The 22863-nt window shown below is 34.6% G+C and overlaps 1 long non-coding RNA gene across 1 annotated transcript; it reads right to left on the reverse strand.

The window, feature by feature from the left end:
- Positions 1-886: 886 nt before the first annotated feature.
- Positions 887-6744, reverse strand: LOC125692597 (uncharacterized). Its single transcript, XR_007376775.1, has 4 exons — positions 6701-6744; positions 4622-4651; positions 3837-3993; positions 887-1466 (listed from the first exon to the last, which is right to left on the reverse strand). It is a non-coding gene; the product is annotated as an uncharacterized LOC125692597 (long non-coding RNA).
- Positions 6745-22863: the final 16119 nt, after the last annotated feature.

The following is a 22863-nucleotide window of genomic DNA, read 5'->3' on the forward strand; positions in this document are numbered from 1 at the left end:
GTTTGCAAAAATTGCTTTTTATGTGCTTCCATCAGAAAACATTGACCCCAAAAACCCCAAAATTTCTGGTTCTAATGATTTTCATTTGTAAAATTATGCAATTATAGCAGTACATATACAGTCCCAGGTTTCCTATAACACTGAAATGAAAATATTGTTCTTAATCAGTTCAACAGGAATTCTGCCCTATTCAGATTTATTTACTTTAAAATTGTAACTGTATTGGGAATAACCAATATCTTTGAATTGCCCTATGTCAGACAAAAAATTCATATGAACACTAATGCTAAATTCTAGTAACTGAAACGATTTCCCTAAAACTCTTACTTCTTTTGTGTATTTGCAGAATTCTTAGAGCCAAAAAAAAAATAAATAAAAATAATAATGGCAGTCATAAAGGAGGGAATTGTTTTCACTTGAGCCTCCTCAATTCCACCAACTTTTTCAACCCATGTTAATATGTGAAGCCTCATTATCTCGAACAAGTTCTCTCCTTAGTCAAGATCTCTTTTTTAATTCTTTTCATAGTGAGTCCTCTTATAAGTAGAATATTTTATCAAGTAGGACTAGCAAGTCAAAACTCTTCCAATAAAAGAAAGTGGGTATTGAACTAGTGAAACACTTCAGTGAAAATCATGGCTATTTTTTATTTTTTATTGAGATTCATATATTTTTTTGTGAAGCACAGTGACAACAGCATTAATATACAAATGATTTAGAGGAACTGAAAGACATTCAGAAAAGAACAAAAATTTGAGACAAAATAAAGGAAGGTTAAATTGTTTGAATACATTTACACATGATATACGTAATTTAATGGTAAATATCTACTTGTACTTAAACATGGTAAAAAAAAAAGAAAAGAAGTACTTACGCTTACAAAATAAAATGCATGTAAAAATAACTGAGTATAGAAATGGCCCTTCTACTATATTTGAGTTGGGTCTGGCACCTGTTCTTGCTAGGGCACCAAGGTTGTAAATTTATAAAAGATCAATAATACAGCTGAAATGTGCTTTGTTGTTCTGTGGTTTTTGTTTGTTCTGTTTTAACGCTATTTTTAACACACTTTTAATACTATAAGACAGTATAATAACTATAATTATATTTATTATTAATAATATAATAATAAAACACAGTAACTATTTTGTTTTCCTTTGTGGTACTAGAAATTATAGAATTGTCTGGGCTAGAGAGAACTTTTGTATGTAATCTGATCAAAGTATCTATTGAAAGGACATTCCTAGGCCACAATACACAGAGCCTTACCACTGCTGAGTCTTTCACATTTCCACCACATCTATGGACAGACTTTTCCAATGTTTGGTTGTTCCTATAGTAAAAAGTTTTTATCCAAGCAGATTTGCTCTTGAAGCAACTTCTGTCCATTGCCTCTTGACCTCTCAGCTACAGTACTGTGAAGACAGCGCCGCCTTCTTCTTGAATAGATTTTAGATACCTGAATACTGTAATTAGTTCCCATTATTCCCTTGAATTGAACAAATACATTTCCCTCACCAGCCAAAAACAGTACTCGTTATCCAAGACAAGCAAGAAGTTGTTTGTTCTAGGAAAACAACAGAATCTTCAGGATAGGACACTACTTTTAATGTAAATTAAATATTAAGAAATAATTCTGATTGAAACTGCATAATTGCTGCCACCTGTATTATGTATTCTCAGCAGCAATGACCTGGAATGAATGCTGTGCATATGATCACAGAAATTATGCATTTGCTACACTAATATTGAGCAAAAATTGGTTAAATAATTCTGGACAGAAAAAATACTGGAAGGAAACCCTTGACACATTCTGAAAGCTCTTCCCTTGAGCAATAAATAAATTTAGAGGCAAGACCTCCACCTATTTGCCATTTCAGAGTTATATATTTGTCTGCCTATGCATGATCTGACATTTAATTCATTGGATTATTCAAAAAGATCATGCTTTTATTCTTCTGCAGTTATATAGGTTTTATGTGGGACTCCAACCTACCAGTTTTCCACTCTGATTTACCACCTCTTTGGGATGCAAGACAGTTGATAAATAAATATAATTGGTAACAACACTGTTGAAGGATTTATGTCAGGAAGAAACTATTGCATATTTAAGAACAAACAGTTACTAGCTACTGAAATATTTAAAAATTACTCTTGCTATAATTAGCAATCTCAGTCTGAAAATTCCTCCAAAACTGACAAAATTCCATACTTCCGTTATTTTAAGAAACTCTGTGCTTGCTTTTCATAATAGACTGTTGGAATGAGCACTTCTACCTGGTTCAAAATCTAGTCTTCCAAAATCTGCTAAATACTTTGGCCCAATTAAAAGGGGACATTATTATCCATGAGTAAAAATGGAACTTCATTAACCCTCCCCAATGTTCATAAGATATAAAAATGAATTCTTTATCTGAGTATGTTTCACACCTAATTTAACTAGCTTTGCTTATGTGTCATTACATATGTAATGAATCATTACATATGTACAATAAAGTTCAAAGCAAAAATCTTTTAAATTTAATTGTCAGAAGCTATCTATATTTATCATTTTTAGACAAAGTGGAAATAATATCAAGACAGCCTTTGATCCAGATTCTCAATTTGTGAAGACATTAATCATTAATTACCCATTAAAAATAAATAAATAAAAAACCCTAAATAGAGCAGCACAATTCTAAATCAATTAAGAAAAAAAAAAAAAGAATAGAAATAAGAGGAAAGCAGATAAGAAATCAAATCTTTAAATTTTCTTTGACCAGTCTTCCATTCCTGGGTCCTACAAGAGTCCTGAACTGGAAAGGTTATAAGTGGGGTGGGTCTCAAATGGCTTGGGGGGCAAGGGGGGAGGAGAATGGGCACAAAATGCTGTAAACGTAACAGCAGAAGTCTTGATTCTGTCAGAGCTAGGTTGTTTGAAAAGTCTGGCTGTATCCCTTTGTATATTGCATAGGCAAGTATCAATGAAAAAAAAAAATCTATTTCTTTGAATTACTGGTACTGGTTATAATATACTTCAATGAAATGGATTTGGTTCCTTGTTATATAGGACAATTCCCGATTTATTTTCAGTATGATAAACTGGCTTGAATTTTGCACATCCTAATTAATCATCACCGGGTGTGTTTTTTTTTTTTTTTTTTTTGCTGTAATCATAAAGCTACTCTACAAATTAAGAAGTATATAAATACTTTTCATTTGACTGCTTTTAATTAAGCAAAATTGTTAAGCTGTATCTATAAGTCTATCTTTAAAGCAGTTTCAGAATTAACAGAGAACATATTACTTACAAAGTTGCATAAAACTTATAAAACCAAGAAGATTAGAGAAGACTGAAAATTGTTGCTTTTTTTTTTTAGAGGTCACAAAATCCTTTGGTCTGTAGTATGGAAAAAACAAAAACAGTACAGCTTGAGAAATTAAGACAATGTGTGAGATAAGGAGAGACAATTAGGAAAAAAATCAATTTTCTAAATCACTTACCAAAAAAAAAAAAAGAATAAGACCTGTAATACAGTTTCACATACTGTACTATACCCTGCAGAAGGCCTGATCGTTTGGAATACAACAGAAAATGAATTTGTTCTTGGATTTAGTTCAGAGGGAATCAGGGGAGCAATTTGCTTCTGATGCAGTTCCAGTAAAAAGCTATTACGGTGATTGCCTTAAAGTTCATAAGTTTAAATATATAACTTTTATTCCCAAGTCATCATTTAGATAAAAATCCTCATTCACGATGACAGAAATGTCAAAAATAAAGGTAACAATTTTATGAGGATTGTTAATTTATACGTGCCTTATGTAGGATGTGCAGTAAAGCTCATAGAATCCAGTACCTCTTAAAATGAGACTGGGTTCAGGACTTCTTGCCAACAGTCAAACTGTCTGATTTCATAAATACAACTGGTGCTTTCTCAGTCTTCTTTCCAGTTATCTCCATCTTATGTCTTAATTTTTTTTTTCTGATATTGTGTCCTATTATTCAGCCAGTGACTACAATCAGAGTAGAAATAAGATCTTATTACAATATTTCATTTAACCGAAAGTAGATGAACATGGCAGAAGAATCTGTTAATAAAATCATCATGTTTCTAGGTGGCAATATTATTAGGACATCTTATTTATTCCCTACAAAATGTTTCCTGGAAGTTAAAAGACCTACTGGAAGAAAAGAAACAACATTTGTGATAGTTCAATATCTTTCAATTGCACTTCAGTGTCAGCACTGGAGCAGAGCTGTTCTCTAAAACATATCATAAATTACAACTTTGTATAAAGTACACACTTCCAGTGTTACTGAAATGTTATTTTGCTCAAATGTAGCCATTCAGATCTTTTGGTAAAGGGAATAAAAAATACCAAAATGCCAATATAGAATTTGTCTCTCAGTCTCTCATTTTTCACAGTTGGTAATTTTATTCATGTCACTGCCCTAAATGAGAAAAATCACGGCAATATTTGTCAGGGTGTCCTTAAGTGTGCAGAGAACAACTGATCTTTCAAACAATTAATGAGTCTGTTTTAGAAGTTACCTAGACCTCCTCCATCATATGTCCTTTTTCTTATCTGACCTGCTTAGTTAGATATTTAGATCTTTTTAGATAATTAGTTCCTTACTTACCTATACCCTCCCCTGCTCCCACATGATGCCCTTAAAAAAAAAAAAAAAAAAAAAAAAAAAAAAAAAAAAATCACACCAACAGCCTCTGACATAGTCATGTCTAATAGACTGAAACAATATATTAAAAAGACAACTTCACACTTCACAGGACTCTACTATGTCAGATTCAATTGTCTTCATGAATACTTGATATATACATGATATAATATTGGCAAAGCCACTACAATTTAGCTGGCATTTCAGAACATATGATTTTTCTGCATTTTATGATGTACTATTGAAATGTCATTAGGATTCGGTCTTTTTTCTTCCTATACTGTATTATGTTGTTTTTGTGGTTTATTTTTTTTTGTTGTTGTTTGTTTGTTTTTGTAAAATAATATTTAAATACAGAAAGTAAAAGTCACTTGATTAGTCAGTAGATCACTTTCAACAGATTTTACAGGTAAAAATCAACAATAATATAGATACGTATTATTCACATCACTCCTCCTTTACTTGAGAAATCTGCTAGAACATCACAAAAAAACTTCCCTAGTAAAATCAATAGTTCTCTGAAGTAAACGTCCTACAAACACTGAAGAATGAACAGGTGAAGGAAGAGGCAGATAAGACTAGTTTGAAAAACATATATAATATCCTGTGAAAACATTTAGTCATTTCTTCTGTGATAGGTGCGAATTTTTAATAATGATTTATTGGCACTTTTTGTCGATCAGGTTATTGAGGATTTTTGAAGTAGAAACACAAGAAGATACTATACAGCGAGATTACAGGGAAGCCACAAATCCTGAAGGTGAATGTGATTCCAGTGAGATGGAGAATTCCAACTAACAAAGCTGTTGATGTTGTATAACCTGGGCCTATTGGATACGTGTAATGCAGTGCTTAGGGACTCGGTTTAGTGGTAGACTTAGTGCCAGGTTAGCAGCTGGACTCAATGATCTGATTTTTTCTAACCTAAGTGATTTTATGACCCTATTCTATAATGATAATATTTGGAAATTTTTACAAGCAACAGTCAATGACTGAAGAATTTAAACATATTTCCTTCATCTACTAATTAGAATGCTCAAGGAGGGAAAGAGCATTGCTAGATTTTTGAATAGATGAAAAGGTTTCTTATTAGAATAAGAATTTAGTTACTAAGGACCTATTTAGAGTGCTGGAAATGTAATAACAAATATTTTTAAGGCTTGCTTAGATTATTATCAGGAGAAAATATCTAAGATCTGCAAGTAGTCTATATTTACTGCTACTGTAGCGACAACAATAAAAGTCATCTGATAAATGTGCATTCCCAAGAACCAGAAAGAAATACACACTCCTTTCTGCAATAAGCGCTTCCCAAGCATATCCTAATGATTACACCACTCTTTCCATAGTCATATTTACTGCGTTTTTTTTTTTTTTCTCTCTTTCACTCAAATCAGACTAAAACAATTCTTGCTATAGCACTCTAGCATTCTAGTTGATTCCTGCAACACATTATACAGGATTTTAAGTTTCCATCTGCTAGCTATACACCATAGCTGCTATTACTAGTAATAAGATAGATTATCATTTCGTGCATGTGCATATGCTCTCAATCTTACAAATCTAACACTACTTCCCATATATTCCTCACAATGTCACATTGTTAGTCTGTGCTTGCTTAGACATACGTTAGCTCTTCCATTTATTGTAATGACGTACACTTAAAAAAAAAAAATCCATGTTGTACTAACATAAATTATATATTTTTTAGTCATTTTAAGTCACGACAGGAGGACAGAGCAATGGGACCTTTCATAGAATATTTGTTTTCAATTGCCACTTTGAATCAGATGCACTCTTAATTAACAGCTGAAGAAATGAGTTAATTGGTTTGATATTATCACCCACACGTAGTAAAATGTTGACCGAGTATAAGATATTTAGTTGACTTAAATATATAATTTTCACATGATTTAGGAAATAATTCACTTGATTTAAGCAAGGAAATTAAATATACTGTGACTCCGTATATAATCAACGAACATACATGATAGTTTGGCTAAGAAGGTTATTACACCAAAAAAGGATAGATAGGAAACTTACACTTGTCCTGGGCCTCACTGGAAAACTCCAAAAGGAAGGATCTCTTCTGGAGATCCTTCCCCACTGGCAGTCAGCTCTTAAATGGCTCTAGGAGAGGTGCAGCCAGGCTCCACCCTTCCAGCAGCACAGGTGAATTGCCTTCACGTGTGCTCCCAGGGCTGACTCATTGCTCGCCTCAGGTGATCAATCAGAGGTTCAGGCTGTGATTCAGCAGTTCCCATATGCTCTAAGAGATGAAATAATGTATGCCTGCAATAATTTATAGGTAGTTATGCCTATATGCATAGTTATGCATGCACAAAAAAAAAAAAAAAGCAAAATAAAATCTAGAATTTCAGATTCTGATGTAAATTGATAACTTCTGAAATTTATTAAGATACCAAAATCATGTATGAGAAAGGAAAAGATTAAAAAGCAGTTCTAAAATAACTACATTTTGTAAAACAACTTGAAATTACCATGTATAAAAATCAAATTTCCTCAGAACATTAGAATTTAAAATTGATGTTGACATTCAAAAATACAATAAATTTGAAGTGTATCCACTGTTTCTCAAAAATGATGTTCTATGTATAATTCCATCATAATTCTTTAACATTAAACCACTTACATGGACATGTTAAGCAATGATACGAAGAACTAAATTTTCTTGTAGGTGTTTCAAAAAGATGTTATAAATAAATATTTATAAGTAAATAAATAATAATAATAAATAAATGTAAATATTTATTTATAACATCTTTTTGAAATACCAAGAAATTTTTTATATATTTATATATATATAAATAATTATAATAAAATTGGCTTTAAATTTTAAAAAAGTGCTTATTTTTCTACATCACGTCTTCTGCATCTATGTTAACAAAGTCTCCATTATTAAATGCAATCATATCTGACGTTAATCTGATCATAGTAAATAAAGTTATTCACCAGACAAATTCAAAGAATGAAATCATGATCTTTAAGGTGCTTTTCAATCTAAGGTGGTTTATGGTTCTGTGACACTGTGACTTAAAACTTCTAAAGCTCTGTTGTACAGAGGTTGCTCTAAAGGTAATGCCTCTTATTTATTTCTTTGGAAACTACAACAGATACAAAGAGCACAAGAACATTATTTGACAGAGAAAATTCTCAAGAATATAACACTATTTCTCAACATAGCCAGTATAAGTAGCTATGTATTTTCACCAGTGATGACCTGGATGCTGCCCTCATAAAAACGTGCACCAGTGCACCATCCACTAACTTATTATGCTCTCATCCACTGGTATGGTTTGGTATCCATAAACAGTGAGCAAGCATTGATGAATGTGATTTTTTTTTCCACCACATTTGGAAAAAACAAACAAACAAAAAAACCAAACCAGAAAATACTTTCAGTAGCACTAGAAGTATGTGAATTTTCTAAGCACCAGTTTTCCATATTTAAAATAAAAAACTGAATCATTCAAAGTCCTAGGAAAAAAAAAAAATTGGATCTCATCATTAAAGTGTGTCCAGGTATGTTTGTCTATTGCTTACAACATATCCTATAACAGCTGAAATTGCAATTACTTGATGTCATTAACTTAAAAATATACCTTTTGTTCTCTAATAATCTTTGAGCATGTAGAGACAGCTGGCAAAATTGATTTTTGAATAGCTTAAGGAAGATCTGGGTGTTTTTGTTTTGTTTTGTTTTGTTTTTTTTGCATTTAAAAGGCAGCATTTTCTCTGTCTGCAGCATCAGAAAATGTTAGATCTCATATACATTTTGCACTTCATCATTATGAGTGTCCTAGCTAATACCAGGTATTTTATTAAGATTGTCTTCGCAGGTAAAGGGCCACTTATACACAATTTCCTTCATTGCACAGGTTTATTTGAGAAAATATAGAACTATTTGTTTCAAGGGGGATGATGTGTTAGGGGTACTACCAATTAATCAAAATGGTAAGATCCCCATTTTCATCTCTAAAATGCGTAAGCATGACATTAGATCACAAGTTACTGTTAATAAACCAGCAGGATTATGAGCCAGTTCGGGCCTCATCAGAAGAGCTGGGGAATAACAACTTTTCATGAAATTCAAAGTCTTCAGTTTTAGAGCGGAAATTTGACAGCTATTTGTCTACCTTCTTCCTTAATTTATTACCAAAGTCTTAATTAAAATCAAAAAGTGAAACTGAGTACTGTGCAAATCTTCAGCTAGTGTAATTCAATGGAAAACATGGAGTGCTATATTCAGACACTGTGGTTGACAGAGGTTCACTGGGGACACACATACTTACTAGACCAAAGGCAATAAGAATAAGACTGTACAGAAGAACTTTCTTGTATACATGGTAGACACTAGTTGCAGAAACAAAAATGAGCAATAGGGGAGATATGCAAAACAATTACTACATAAAAATACATACAAATATGCAAAGAAAGTTAGTTACCACTTTGTAAGACCAGAATGAAAGCCATATAACATGACACTAAAGTCTATGGTAGAATTGCTATTTAGAAGGTAATATTCATTCATTCATTAAAAAAAAAAAAAAAAAAAAGAAAAAGAAAAAAAAAAGATTAAATAGGCTCTTGGAATCTAGTGGTCTCTGGTGCAAAGTACAAAAAATTTAAGCCAAAACATTTCAGACATTTCCAACTATAATAGTATTAAAGAACGTGCATTCCTAGGCAATCCTGAGATTCAGAATGCTAATTAATTCAAGATTGGACAGTGATGCTAAAGTGTTCTGGAAATCAAGTGTTCTGGAAGGATAGGCAACTACTTCATTTTGAGGAAGAAAGCTGTTAGCCTTAGTCATAGCATAGGCAAAGATAAAAAGTTCTGATAGACAGACAAAATGTTGTGGCCATAAGATAAACATATTTCAGCCTTTGGAGGGGCATGAATATTTGCAAGGAAAAGGGTCCTCAGAGCTAAAATTGGATCTGGATTGCTGCTTTTGGAAAACATCTTTCAAGTTTTAGAGGTTGGTTACTGATGTAAATTGGCATTAAAACAGGAGAAGATCCAGGAATATGCCATCTGAGATTAAAAATGTATTTATATATCTAGATGAAAACTATTTAGAATCTTGTGAAAAGGTTCAGTTAATCACCAGAATATAGATAAACTCAAAGTGGGAAATTCAGCATTTTAGCCACTGCAGTGGAAAAATTTTGTAAAAGTATCCTAGTATCCAAGATTACTGGAGACGTTACTTTCTGGTAGCATCTGTTTTGTGAAGGGGTTCATCCAGTGAGAAAGAACACAAGACTGAGTAATACTGAAAAGTGAATTGTGATTGAAAATAGTACCTACAAAAGCAAGTTTGCAGGTGACATTAAACTGGGCAGTGAATCAAACACATCAGGTCTCTGTAAGATGGCCTACCTTTTGAACAGACGGGGAGAGTGGCAAGTAAGAACTCTATGAAGTTTAACAAAGCTAAGTGCTAGGTTCAACACCTATGACAACCAAACCAAAGAGTCCAGTGCAGCTTAGGATCTGTGACTGAGGAGCAGCATTACTGAAAGGTACCTATAGGTGCTTGTGAACAATGAGCTGAACATGAGTCAGCTGTGCACCTGTGCAACAAATCAAATTGGATCGTAGACCCCATTCACAGAAGTATCATCAGCAGAGGTAGAGATGTGATTATCCCTCTCTACTTTGTGCTCTCAGGATGCACCTGAAGCACTGTGTGCAATTCTGATTCATGCAGTTCAAAAAAGATGAGGACAGGCTGGAGATAATAGCTGAGTGGTGTGGTTGGCAAAATGGAAGGAAGGGATGGCATTCAACAGACAGGGAGGGACTTCAACAGACCCAAAAGGTGGGCCTGGGTGAACCTAATGAGTTTCAACACAGCAAAGTGCAAGGTTTTGAAGCTGGGCCAGAGGAATCCCAGGCATATATACTGACTGGGAGGAGCAATCCCTCAGAGTAGCGGAGAAGGACGTGGGGGTCCTAGTGGATGAAAAACTTAACAGCAGTGTGCTCTTGCAGCTCAGAAAGCAAATGGTATCCTGGGCTTCATCAGAAGAGAAGAGGCCAGCAGGGACAGGGAGGTGAATGTCCTCCTCTACTCTGCCCTTGTGAGGACCTGTCTGGAGTACTGTGTCCACGTCTGGGGTTCTGAATACAAGAAAGGCAGGAAATTGTTAGAGAGGGTCCAGTGGAGAGCCACAAAGATGATTAGAGGGCTAGAGCACCCCCCCCCCCCCATGAAGAGAGGCTGAGGGAGCTGGGCTTATTCACCCTGGAGAAAAGAAGGCTGCAGGGTGACCTCACTGCAGCCTTCCAGTACCTAAAGGGAGCCTACAAACAGGAGCAGAATCAACTCTTTGAAAGGGTAGATAACTGCAGGACAAGGGAAAATGATTTGAAATTGAAGGAGAGAAGATTTAGGTTGGATATCAGGGGGAAGTTCTCTATCAAGAGAGTGGTGAGGTGCTGGAACAGGCTGCCCAGAGAGGTTGTGGATACCCCATCCCTAGAGGCCAGGTTGGATGGGGCCCTGGGCAGCCTGGTCTAGTATTAAATGTGGAGGTTGGTGGCCCTGCCTGAGGCAGGGGGGTTGAAGCTTGATGAATCTTAAGGTCCCTTCCAACCCAAGCCATTCTATGAATGCATGATTCTACAATTCTTTGATTTCCAGACCAACATAACAATTCTTCCAATTCTGGGATGCTACCTTGCTGATAAATCCTTTCAATCACATAATTTTTGGGTAGTCTATAAGGCTTAGCAATACTCAGCAGTGTTATTTACTCATGCTGCTCTACATGTCTGACAGGGGCTCTTGACAGCTCTTTATAAGATATCAGTAAAATGTCTTTTCTGTAGTCTGGGAAATATTTGCATATCGTTGCACATCTAAGTTTAAAGGAAAACAGAGTTATTATTTCAAATCACTGTTTTATCAAGTATGTTGCTAGCCTGGATTTTCATGTGGAAAAATCAGTCTATGTGTTTGATACTGGCATAAAATAAGTTCATGAGTGCATACTCTTTAAGGATTTGAGGATAATGACATTTAAAAAGTCAGTGCCAAAATTCAAATTATAGAAAGAAATATTGTTTTGAAGACATGAAAAGGAGTAAAAGTAATTCCTGTAATGTCTAGGGTACTTGAAAAGTACTGAAGATTACATGGTACGCAGGATGCTATTTGACAAAACTCAACAAAGGCTTGTCATAAAAACACTGCAGACGTACCCCCTACTAATTATAATACACTTAGTAAAGCTAAAATAGAACTAATGAAAATAATAAAGTAACTTTCATTTAACATACTGCATTGCCCTTTTACTTATTACAACAAATTAAATATTGAAATGTTTTGGCATTTTCAACATTGAAATAATGAAAAATTTTTACAAGTTCCAGAACTTAGAGTTTTAAAAAGTATTTACATTTTATTTCAAGAGAATCTTGGGTTTTCTCTGAAGTTACAAGTATAATAAGTACTTTTAAAAGCAATATAAAATAAAAGTACTTATAAAAATGCAATAAGTACCTGTAACCACTAATGACCAAGTTTTATTTTCAGGATCTGCACAAAGGGTTTTTAATTTTGAAGTATTTTCTTGTGTCTCTAATGCCTCTATTTGAGAAGTAAAAAAATCTCACCAGTTAAGATTATTTGCTGCAAGACTACCAAATCTGTAGTAATTCAGTAAGACGTCCCTTTTCCTTCCTCCTTTTTGTGTATGTTGGTGTTTTTTTTTCACCTCACATTGCAAAGATATATGATATGTTGGACAACACAACCAGATTTGAACCTAAGGTATGTGTGACATACTAGCACATAAATTACATTTTCTCCACTATCACATGTGGAATGTGACTTTTAACATAAGGAAAGTTTCAACAGTTTGGACACAACAGACCAAAATATGACATTTCTTCCACGTCTGATATATTTTACTGTATCCTAACTAAACTGTCTTTACTGATTAATAGTGAGATCTTGCTTAAAAAACAGTGCAACTCAGTCATGTTCTACTTCCTCCCTGGAGGATCATTTGCTTATCTCATCAAAAGGATGATAATTCCCTCTGTCTGTCAGTTGATATGATCTTTATCTGGACACAGACTACATCAGCAGACTGAGTCGAGCTTCCAGCCTTGCTGGTGGTAAGGGATTCAAAAATCATGTTTATCATATGCAGAAGATAGATGCATTAGGTAGCTTCCAGCACTACATTAGCACTGAAGTCCATTAATTCTAATTATGTTTTGCATATAGAAAATATTAAAATGTTTAAATTAATAAAGGGGAAGGGCCATCCTCTTGGCACTGTTTTTGCATATTAATTTAGTATGCTGTGAAGTGATCTGTGCATACAAGGAATATTCCTCGGGCCACTGAAAATTGAGTATGTAAAGCTATTCTGGGGGTGGGGAGGAGGGGAATGCAACCACAGCCATCTCATAGCATCTCTGTTCATTACTTCATGGAATTTTGTTTTTATAGCCTTTATAGACAGAGATCATTAGCTTCAGGCATGAAGGTAGGATGGGAGCAATCTAGCTCAGCTGTGGATGTCATAAATATGGGTATACACAAGAAGACTGCATAAAAGAAATGCTGTCCTTCTTTACTGTCTTCTATATAAGACAATATATAAGAATTATTTATTTCAATAATAGTTTAGCTCTTGAAAATACGTTGGGGAACAGGACAATAAGAGCAAATCCCTGCCTGTGAGTCCACACTTTCATTTAAGTACAGATATTCTTAGGATCATTCTTGAACTTTTGATTCTGTCTTGGAGACCATTTGATAATTTCTGATTCAGCAATGGCCTGAAGCAACTTTTTTTCAATAAATTAAGTCACTCTGCAATGTTTTTCCCTTTGTTGCTTGTTTATTTGTTTGCTTTCTATATTTGTACTGCATAAACTCCCTACTTTCAGATTTTACTTGTATTATTTAATTAAATCCAAGTGTGTAAATGTTCAGGTACTATTTACTAACAATGGACCCCCAAAGTCAATTCCCTTATGTTATCTGCCAAAAATATCAAGTAAGAGTAATGCTGTTAATTTTCACTGAAGGCTATAATTTAATATATCCATAAAACAAGAAAACCCACCACAGCCAAAATATTTTATATCAGGCTTGGATCTTGAAAGTAGTGATCTATGAAACTGTCAAAATTTAATAGAAGATAGAAAATGAATGTCTATTTTTCTGTATTTAGTTTAGAAATTTCAAACAGTGCTCAGATCCCTGCAGCAGCAGTTGAGATTTATCAACAGTTTCTGAGATCTTTCATGGGTATGTTCACACATACCCAGTTTTATGAAGGACAAATAACTGCTTGTTCTGTCTTCCTCTTGCTGGATGGAAAACTAGGTAGCTCTCCTCCTCATCATGTTACATCATACATGATCTAGTAATCCCTAGAAGGAAATAAGTACTTCAACTTGCAGTTTGTACTGTGATAATATAGTAGTCAATCTGTTCTACTGTGAGCCTAGGTCAAGCTGAAGTGTTTTCACAAGGAACTAATACCTTTCAAAAATGTATATAGGTCTATCCTAATGCTCTGAATGCTCTGCCGTACATTAACAAGTTAACACTGCATTTCGTCATTCACTTAAAGCATTCTATCCTGGCTGTTTCAACATTTTAAGCTCATCTATATGGATATAATTTTGTCCATTTGTACAGTGAGGATTTCAAGATTAATCTACAGCTTCCCCTCCCATATTTTATGCCAACCATGGCTTCTTAAAGGGTTTACATCCCACCACAACATTTTTCATCTGACTATTCTCAGAATCAGAATCATTTGAGTTGGAAGAAACCTATAAAAGTCATATAGTCTGACTCCCCTGCAATGAACAGAGACATCTACAACATCTAGATCAGGTTGCTCAGAGCCCCATCCATCCTGTCTTTGAATGTCTCCAAGGGCAACAGATTCCACCACCTCTCTGGGCAACTCGTTTCAATACCTCACTACCCTTGTTCTAAAAAACTTTTTCCTTATGTCCAATACAAATCTCCCCTTTTTTAGTTTGGAACCATTTCTCCTTGTCCTATTACCACAGACCCTGCTAAAGAGCTCTCTCAGCCTGTTCTCAAAGGGGACGTATTCCACCCCTTGTATCCCTTTTGAGGCTCTCCTCTGGACACACACTAGCAGGTTGAAATCTCTCCTGTCCTGAGAACTCCACACCTGGACTTAGCACTCCAAGTGAAGCCTCACCAGCACAGAGTAGAGGGGAAGAATCACCTCTCTGGACCTACTAACCACATTTTTTTCTGATGCAGCTGAGAATACGGTTGGCTTTCTTGACTGCCAGGTCTTACTGCTGGCTCATGTCTAGCTTGCCATCCACCAGTACCTCCTAGTCCTTTTTGGCAAAAGCTGTGCTCCACTCTTACATCTCCAATGGAGGCAAATATGTTTATATACGACGTTCAACAAAATGAAGTTCTTCTGGAGACTTTAGTTTCTCCATCATCATGTGCTTGGAAAATTTGCAATTGCCTCTGATACTGTTTGTCACAAAGACTGTGTGGTTCATGCTAGAAGACTGAGTAGTTCTGGGATTTTTTAATTTTTATTTGTATTTTTTGGTCAAGATTTTTTTACTTCCCTTTGCCTTTTCTTCGTCTTCTAACTGCCTTTCAACTGCTGTTGCCGAGCGTCTTTTTGTGCTGGCCTCATGAAGAGAGCAACTAACTGTCCAGTTTAATAATTGAGTGGTTGTATATGTAATCAGAATAAATATGGAAAACAAAACCAGAAATACTACTGGGCATTAGAACCTGTGAATTGGCAGTATGCTTAATAATAATACTAAATAAATGCATTCTTCTTTTAGTTTGATATAGTTATGAATTTGGTGCACCAGAGGCACAAATTTAGTATTTCTAATTACTTTTTTTTCTCAAGAACTGGCAAATATTGATCTAATACTATAATCCTCTACAGTAAAGGTACTGGAAGAAGGTGTCTTAACAAAGACTGATTAGAACTCAATTTAACAATATTACAGTAAGAATGGTATGCATCATGGTAACCGTCATTACTAACTGTGCCTTGCAAAGTAATTGAAGCAGGTCTGTCAGTGTTTTAAAAATATTTTCCCAATATTTGAGGTATACTCAAATATGAGTCCCTACTCCTTTAATAATCAGTGGAAACGCACATTTTAACTTTTTTTTTTTATTATTTGTTTCTAGCCAAATTAAACAAGATATTTTTGGCTTGTTTTATTCAAAGGTACACTAGAGGAAACTGCTGTGGCAGATGTACAGCTCATCTACATATTCAACTAGGAATTTGGCACATACTTTTAAGAACTGCTATGTCTACCCACAAAAAATGCCAACATTAGAGAAAATAAAAATGGGACAAGCCAAGTGAAAAATAAGTGACATGATGTAATCCAACAAGATAATACCGCTTAGAAAGTAATCTATGCTTGAGCACAGTGTAAAAATGCGGTGTAAAAAGCCTTTCTTTTTTTCCAAATGTAAACTATGGAAATATCTAAAAATCAAAAAGTGCAATTAAATATTTTTATTTTAAAAAATCCAGGGGATGTCAATAGAATGCAGAAAGACCTAAAAAGTAATAATAAATAATATGTATGTATCTTTAGTAACAGTGGCTCAAAGATGAGGCTTCCAGCTGTTAAAATAGCATGCAGAAGCATTAGACTGCATCGCTTCATGTATTTACTTCATTTTAGTATCCTTAAAGGCATGCAGTCATACAGTATCAGCCTCAGAATGGAAAAAAAATGCAAATTTTGCCTACTGCAATAACTTCAACTTTGACTACATTCTGACAGATACTTTACCTATATGCCTTCAAAACTACAAAGAAGAAGATTTAGGAGGTAGGGAGCACTAATATATTCCAGATATTTTACCCAGTTTATCACAGAACTTTGATGTTTAGGGAGCAATTAAGAGATGGATAAAAAATACAAGAGACAAAATAAAATTGACACACAAGGGAAATGGCAATGATTCTTAACCTTATTTTTTTTTTCCTTTTCCTCCATGTCTTATAGAATTACCATTTATCGAAGAAAAAGAGACAGATGCTACACGCCACAAAAAATTAAACAGAATTCACATACACTGAATAAGCCCTTTTTTTTCAGTTCCAAAGGAAGTTTTGTTTCTGGAAACTTGCACAACTTTCACACAATTAATTTAATTAAAATGGAAAAACAGGCTCTGGAGTCATTTGAGCCTATGAATTAATAGCAGAAGATTCCAATAGACTGTTTTGGTTAAGGGCCAAAATTGATGTATTGCTGTGATTTCATTTCTGTGGGGAAACTAAGACCAAATTTGGCTTTACCATCAAAAGAAATCATTACAAGGCTCTATGGAAATATATAAGAGTAACGAGATAGAATCACTGAAATTATTTTTCCTTTTCTTCAGATTGACCAAAAGATTACCAAGAATTGTTAGCACTGTATAATTCATCAAAAAGACTTTTATGTTATGAATGACACATTTAGAATCCAGTGTTTTCAAATCATAATTCACACTAACAAATTATATATGTCATCCGATTACTGACACAAATAACAATTACCATAAGATCTAAACCTAGGCAAATAGAAAACACATAATTTGTATATGAAAAATGCTAACACTCACTTTGCAAGATGCCCAAGCAATGTGCAGCTTGCACAAAATAATATGTGCAGAATATAAGCAGAAATTAAATCAAGAAATTGAGACTGAAGTTCTAATTCTTAAGCATTTGCAGTTTACATAATATTTATACATGAGTTGAGAAAACAGTGGTACAGAAATAGTCTTGTGAGCCCCTAGCTCTCTCAGGTAACCAAAGTTTAGTGTACACATTGTATTTTAAAAATAATTCTTGTTTCTACACCTGCTACCGCTGTTGGATCTTCTTTCTCTTACAAAATAATTTCCCTTGCATGGGAAATTTCACTGCATCTCGTATCATTCATTTACTTTTACACTTAGATTAACCTTCAAAACAAATAATTATTATTTATGATACTCTCCTTTTTCATTTAATTAATTTTCAAAGATTTTATTCAACTCTATTTTCTACTTTTTGTCACCTTTTATGTGGTTCTTTTGACAAGCGTCAAAGCTACTGCTACTTTTTCATCATTATAGTCATTCAGTTCTTAGAATAGTACACTAATAATCCTTTCCCATATTGAAAGCATTTCCAATTTCTGTCATTAATATGTTCAGCTTTTATACATTCTTTTTACACTACTAGTGAAAATATTGAATAACTTCTCCAAGGACAACCAAGGAAGCCATAAGGCTTCCGTATGACCCACTGACAGGTTTTGTCTGTCCTTGACAGTTTCCTATGAACATGTTTCCCAGCTGAAGGAATATTTTTCAGAGTTGTGTTTGCCAGTAACCTGAATCAGCTCCCCCAAACATTTGGCAATTTGCCTGTATTCAAGATAAGCAAGTTACAAAAAGAGCTGTTGTGTAGACAGAGCTAAAAACAGCTTCCAAGTGGGATTTCCCTTCTCCTTCACACAGTTGCCATTTTTTAGTTTGTAGTCACATCCTTGGTGTCTGCTTAAGATGCATTCATTACTGCTGAACTGTGGCTATGTTTGCACCCAGTCTTATGTAGGACTGGCCCTAATCTGCTGATATGACTTTGGAACTTGATTTTTAAACTGCTTCTCAATACAGACTTGCTGGATAGCCGTTGTATTATTGCTGGCCTTGGTTACATTTTTCTGGACATTATCATGTTGGCTTCTTGAAGCTAAGGCCAGCCTGCCTTTATGTGACTCCCAGCTGCTGGCTCACATGGCTTTTCCATGTGGAAAAGTCAGTCCTTGCCTTTACTTGACACTACCTACAAGTAAAACATACATGAATAATGAAAAATTTAGCTTCCTAATGACCTTTACTGTCTGCAGTAATGTCTACAAATACTGGAGAGAACTTCTAGCATGGTAGTAGGATGGCTTTCAGAAATTTAAAGGCAAAAAATTGAAAGGCATATATCCACCAGGCCTACGTAAACTGCAGCTTTGATTTCATTTTTTTCTACTAGTCTTGAAATATTTCAGTAAAAAAATATGAATGCAAGAACACTGTGTTCAACCTTTCAATGCAAGATGATCTCTTTTCGGCTCTTCCAGGTAATTTTCAAAGGCAGTCCACACTCAGTCAATATAAAATAATTCAATGCCATACTTGAAACATCATCTTTAAACTATAACAGAAACAATTTAAAATACTATTTTATATAACTCTGCCTTGATAATTCAACATAAACTGTTAAATTATATGCAATATAATAAAATAGTGAAATAATAGCAATCCCAACACAATAAGCAGGTTAATTTAAGACAAAAACCATGACTTGAAGTCACAGTGTTATATACTTAAGAGGTATCCTTGAATTTAATGTGGGATGAGCATGAGAGGAAGGTGTTCTATCCAGACAGGATCAAATCTGTTGCATATATTCGGTGGAATATTTTGCAACATAATGTATATTTTATCAGTCATTACAATAATAATAAAGAACAAATGAGTGAAAAGAAGACATTGCCCAATCTTTTTTTTTTTTTTTTACTAAATTTTTTACTGATAAATGCCTATAAACAAAGTGAAACAGATAAGCACTGAAAATTAGAAGACTACAGCCAATACAATTATGTTTTTGAAGGAATTTGGCATGCTTCAAATATGCTATATAAGGTTGATTCTGCCTTCAGTAGTCTAAATTAATGCAAATTTCACCACTTAGATTAAATGGTGCAACACAGTCATTTCAGTAATTATTCTAGTATAGAAAGCTTTCCAGAGATTTGCCTTAGTTCATGTTTTCATATCTGTATGAAGTACCTTGTGATAAACAGCAACTGTAAAAATAAACATTTCTACACAAAAGAAGATAGAAGGCCACTTTGCTACAATATGTATAGTGTGTCATATAAAATATTTAAACCCCTAGCTAAAACCAGTAAAGCTCTTTCCCCTTTGATGATAGACATTTGTGGTCAGTTTCATTACTCAATAGCGCTTTTTCTGTTGTTGTTTTCTTTTGTTTTGCTTACATATACGGACACACATACATATCCTGTTTTCCTGAAAGCCCATGTTATTAGTTCCCACGTTTGTTCATTTATTAGGAAGAATACAGTGCTTGAAGGCAACAGAGACTAATTAATTCTATGTTGCCTCTCTGCAGTCACAGGACTAGGCTCTTCAAAGTTTCTTAAACTGAGCTTTTAAATTTTCTTATACATTGCAAATTTTTGCATGAAAGCACTTTCAGATTATTCTCTCAAGCAGCTAAACAAAATACATTCTCAGGCCATCAGTTTTGTATACTCCTGTAGCAGAAATAAAAGTTAATGATTATAATCCCCAAGATTCATTCATTTACCTTCTCTAATCTGTGGCTTTTCAGTATTTCTGGCAATACATTAGTTTGTGCATGGGCATCCAAGTCAGAAGTACTCGATTTTGCTCCATTTGCTTTTATTAAGATACTGCATTCATCTTGTGTACCAGTTGTCTATTTCTCTAACAAATAATCCAGCTTTGTAAACGCTATATTCATTCTGCTGTGCTCATCTCTGTGTGAGATCAGATAGCAAGCTGACCATTTCTTATGATCTGCTGACTGGATGACTATCAATGCATTAATAATGAATGCTCAGCTGTGACGGGCTGGATAAATGGTTAACATAAATGGTATATAAATGCCCAGGCAATTCTTATGTGTTGAAATAGGGTATAGAAATAATACCACACATCTGCCCATAAAGACACTTTGAAGACACTTCTGCTCACACTTGGTTTAGCACCAAGGCGTTTGATGTGCTTGCTTCAAGTAAACAAGATTGAAATGCCATAATAACAAGTCAATTTAAACAGAATTGCTTGAGCAGTAAGGCCATTCATATCAGACGAAGGATGTGGCTGCAAACTAGCTCACTGCACTGCCAGGTTGTGTGCTGAAAGCATGTGAGATTAAAGGTACTTATTAAATGGAAGTCATCTAAACACCAGCCAGATTTACTCAGCAGTCAGAGATCATCTATAAACTAGCTAGAAAGAAAATTACTGCATTGTCACTTTTTGATGATTCTTACAATATTATTTAATAGCTTATATTCTCAGACCTTTTTTTTATATTGCATATAGTCTACTAATTAATATGTGAAGCTTTCCATATCTGATTTGAATGATTTTTTGTACATTGCCATTATCCATCAGCTTTCTATTCTCAGTCCTGTTATCTGTGCCAAAACTTTCCATCAGATTCTCACTGGACCAGGTGACCTCTGCTTAGAAAAATTTAAGATCTTCATCACAGCTCAATTTCTCTGAGCCCTTCCTGAATTGAATTGTTTCATGCCATGCTCATTTTAGGGATTTGATCCATTTAGGGATTTTAACATTGTAAAACTGACTCATCAGTTCAAATCAGCCAGAATTTCTTCTATAATATTTACTTTGTTAGAATCTAATTCTAACACCTTTGTTCTGTAATCACTATGCTACAAGTCGGACTCCCTTATTACCCTTAGGGTGATCAGGACTGGAATATAAGTTCCCTATACACTACTAAAGTGTGGTGAGGAAATTATAAAAGGAATATTTGCTGTTCCTTCAAGTAAGTTTTCTGAAGGAAAGTGGCTATGGCTGTTGTGGCTGGTGGGGTATCAGGGGTGCTGATGTATGTTAAGCATACTCTAGTGTGCTGTGACAGACATCTGTTTTGTTGGCTGGTAGTTTATTGTATGGAAAATGTATATTCCATTTAAAATTGAATTTCTGAAGAAAAGGAATGAAGACTAACTTTGCCTTGTCTTGGTAGCTCTGCATTTTATTATATAAGTCATGAATCAGGGAGAAAAGATTTTTCCCTGATAATGACAGAGTATTTTCAGCTAGTGACATCTTCTAGAGTGTGAGAAGACAGATAAACATACAGCAGGCAGTGAAATTGCAACATGTGCAGAAACCAAAATGCTCCACTGATGCATTTCTACAGAAAGATCGAACATGGCAACCATGAATGTAGCAGGCAGCAATAGCAGGTTCAAACATAATCTGAATATGTTTTCCATCAATACAATAGACATTTTAGCTTACAGTTAAGTAAGTTCAAACTGGTATTTCATAGAAATTTTTACAGGCAGTCATGTGAGGGACGTGAACACAGCACATAGACTTTCCTTATTCTATTCCTTACAGAGTTTTAAAGATTTCTCCCAGGACCTAGTAAGAATTACTGTGAGAGTGGTGAGCCAGTGGAACAGGTTGCCAACAGATGTTGTGTTATGAAAAACTACTAGAAATTTCACTTGAATGTATTGACAGAAACTTTTTCACACATAATCAGAGGTATTAAACTGGTCACTCTCCCTTTCTGATTGTTATAAAACTTATCTCCTCACACTTTGGTGCTCTAAATGCACTCTAAAAATGAACATACTATCTTCTTTGATGATGTGCTCCCAACACCACCTCCTCCGGTCTGGCCATTGCCTTGTGCAATTAACTGGCTATTGCATTCAAAGCCTACAGATAACATACAGAATAACAACCACAATACAGGTTCAAACTGAGTGTTGGAAGAACTGGTAGACAGATGTCCTGTTCAACAGCTGAGGACAATTGAGCATGCACCAGAAAATATCATTAATCATCTGACCTCGTAAATGATGAGACACCCAGAAGCCACTTAAGCTCTCCCTTCTTGACAGCCGGCTGCAGGACAATCCTCCTTGAGTAGGGATGCCTCTCAAGGTTATATGTGAGCAGAGATTACTTGCACCTCGACGTCAAGATATGCCTTGCCTATAGAGATCCTCAGTAAGTGACTAATAATTTAAGATTCCTGAACTTTTCTAAAATTGTATCTTAGATTGACTGTGTCATACAGTCCTTCAGATATAAACCATTGACCATGTTTCAGAAAAAGTTTTGATCCAGTCACACTAGGTTCCTCTGAGAAAGAGCTGAGAAAGCAAAGGCATCTACTCTGAGCTTTGTGAGGGTCTCCTAGCTGAGTGCATATATCTTGCATGCAGTCAATAATGAAGTGTATACTGCTATCTCAAATCTCATTAAGTCACTCTCTTATTTATGATTAAGCTTTGTTAAATCACTAGATTTATAAATAACCCCTCCTGGAGGTTGTTTGGTGATTTT

Source organism: Lagopus muta, chromosome 4 (assembly GCF_023343835.1).
Source record: "Lagopus muta isolate bLagMut1 chromosome 4, bLagMut1 primary, whole genome shotgun sequence".
Lineage (NCBI taxonomy): Eukaryota > Metazoa > Chordata > Aves > Galliformes > Phasianidae > Lagopus > Lagopus muta.